We start from the raw sequence: 2,500 nt of genomic DNA, 5'->3' as shown, positions 1-2,500 counted from the left end.
AACTGGCCATTTTTGGCTGCGCGAGCGAGCGGCGAACAGCGAGCGAAGCGAGAGGCAGCACCGTCCCTGCTATACGAAAGCCCCATCCAGCCCTGTGCCACCCGGGGGGTTCCAGGGTGCTGAGATGGCTGACATTTTGCTCCGCTCACGACGGTCACCGCGCGACGCAAGAACAGGCCAAAAACTGGCCAAACCGGCCCAAAAACGGGCCAAAACTGGCCATTTTTGGCTGCGCGAGCGAGCGGCGAGCGGCGGACAGCGAGCGAAGCGAGAGGCAGCACCGTCCCTGCTATACGAAAGCCCCATCCAGCCCTGTGCCACCCGGGGGGTTCCAGGGTGCTGAGATGGCTGTCATTTTGCTCCGCTCACGACGGTCACCGTGCAACGCAAGAACAGGCCAAAAACTGGCCAAAACTGCCCAAAAACGGGCCAAAACTGGCCATTTTTGGCTGCGCGAGCGAGCAGCGAGCGGCGGACAGCGAGCGAAGCGAGAGGCATCACCGTCCCTGCTATACGAAAGCCCCATCCAGCCCTGTGCCACCCGGGGGGTTCCAGGGTGCTGAGATGGCTGACATTTTGCTCCGCTCAAGATGGTCACCGCGCAACGCAAAAACAGGCCAAAAACTGGCCAAAACGGGCCAAAACTGGCCATTTTTGGCTGCGCGAGCGAGCGGCGAGCGGCGGACAGCGAGCGAAGCGAGAGGCAGCACCGTCCCTGCTATACGAAAGCCCCATCCAGCCCTGTGCCACCCAGGGGGTTCCAGGGTGCTGAGATGGCTGACATTTTGCTCCGCTCACGACGGTCACCGCGCGACGCAAGAACAGGCCAAAAACTGGCCAAAACGGCCCAAAAACGGGCCAAAACTGGCCATTTTTGGCTGCGCGAGCGAGCGGCGAGCGGCGGACAACGAGCGAAGCGAGAGGCAGCACCATCCCTGCTATACGAAAGCCCCATCCAGCCCTGTGCCACCCGGGGGGTTCCAGGGTGCTGAGATGGCTGACATTTTGCTCCGCTCACGACGGTCACCGCGCGACGCAAGAACAGCCCAAAAACAGGCCAAAACGGCCCAAAAACGGGACAAAACTGGCCATTTTTGGCTGCGCGAGCGAGCGGCGAGCGGCGGACAGCGAGCTAAGCGAGAGGCAGCACCGTCCCTGCTATACGAAAGCCCCATCCAGCCCTGTGCCACCCGGGGGGTTCCAGGGTGCTGAGATGGCTGACATTTTGCTCCGCTCACGACGGTCACCGCGCGACGCAAGAACAGCCCAAAAACAGGCCAAAACGGCCCAAAAACGGGCCAAAACTGGCCATTTTTGGCTGCGCGAGCGAGCAGCGAGCGGCGGACAGCGAGCGAAGCGAGAGGCATCACCGTCCCTGCTATACGAAAGCCCCATCCAGCCCTGTGCCACCCGGGGGGTTCCAGGGTGCTGAGATGGCTGACATTTTGCTCCGCTCAAGATGGTCACCGCGCAACGCAAAAACAGGCCAAAAACTGGCCAAAACGGGCCAAAACTGGCCATTTTTGGCTGCGCGAGCGAGCGGCGAGCGGCGAACAGCGAGCGAAGCGAGAGGCAGCACCGTCCCTGCTATACGAAAGCCCCATCCAGCCCTGTGCCACCCGGGGGGTTCCAGGGTGCTGAGATGGCTGACATTTTGCTCCGCTCACGACGGTCACCGCGCGACGCAAGAACAGGCCAAAAACTGGCCAAAACGGCCCAAAAACGGGCCAAAACTGGCCATTTTTGGCTGCGCGAGCGAGCGGCGAGCGGCGGACAGCGAGCGAAGCGAGAGGCAGCACCGTCCCTGCTATACGAAAGCCCCATCCAGCCCTGTGCCACCCGGGGGGTTCCAGGGTGCTGAGATGGCTGACATTTTGCTCCGCTCACGACGGTCACCGCGCGACGCAAGAACAGCCCAAAAACAGGCCAAAACGGCCCAAAAACGGGACAAAACTGGCCATTTTTGGCTGCGCGAGCGAGCGGCGAGCGGCGGACAGCGAGCGAAGCGAGAGGCAGCACCGTCCCTGCTATACGAAAGCCCCATCCAGCCCTGTGCCACCCGGGGGGTTCCAGGGTGCTGAGATGGCTGACATTTTGCTCCGCTCACGACGGTCACCGCGCGACGCAAGAACAGCCCAAAAACAGGCCAAAACGGCCCAAAAACGGGCCAAAACTGGCCATTTTTGGCTGCGCGAGCGAGCAGCGAGCGGCGGACAGCGAGCGAAGCGAGAGGCATCACCGTCCCTGCTATACGAAAGCCCCATCCAGCCCTGTGCCACCCGGGGGGTTCCAGGGTGCTGAGATGGCTGACATTTTGCTCCGCTCAAGATGGTCACCGCGCAACGCAAAAACAGGCCAAAAACTGGCCAAAACGGGCCAAAACTGGCCATTTTTGGCTGCGCGAGCGAGCGGCGAGCGGCGAACAGCGAGCGAAGCGAGAGGCAGCACCGTCCCTGCTATACGAAAGCCCCATCCAGCCCTGTGCCACCCGGGGGGTTCC

Source organism: Musa acuminata, unplaced genomic scaffold (assembly GCF_036884655.1).
Source record: "Musa acuminata AAA Group cultivar baxijiao unplaced genomic scaffold, Cavendish_Baxijiao_AAA HiC_scaffold_1136, whole genome shotgun sequence".
Classification (NCBI taxonomy): domain Eukaryota; kingdom Viridiplantae; phylum Streptophyta; class Magnoliopsida; order Zingiberales; family Musaceae; genus Musa; species Musa acuminata.
The sequence above is the reverse complement of the archived record's forward strand: the minus strand, read 5'-3'. Positions refer to the sequence as shown.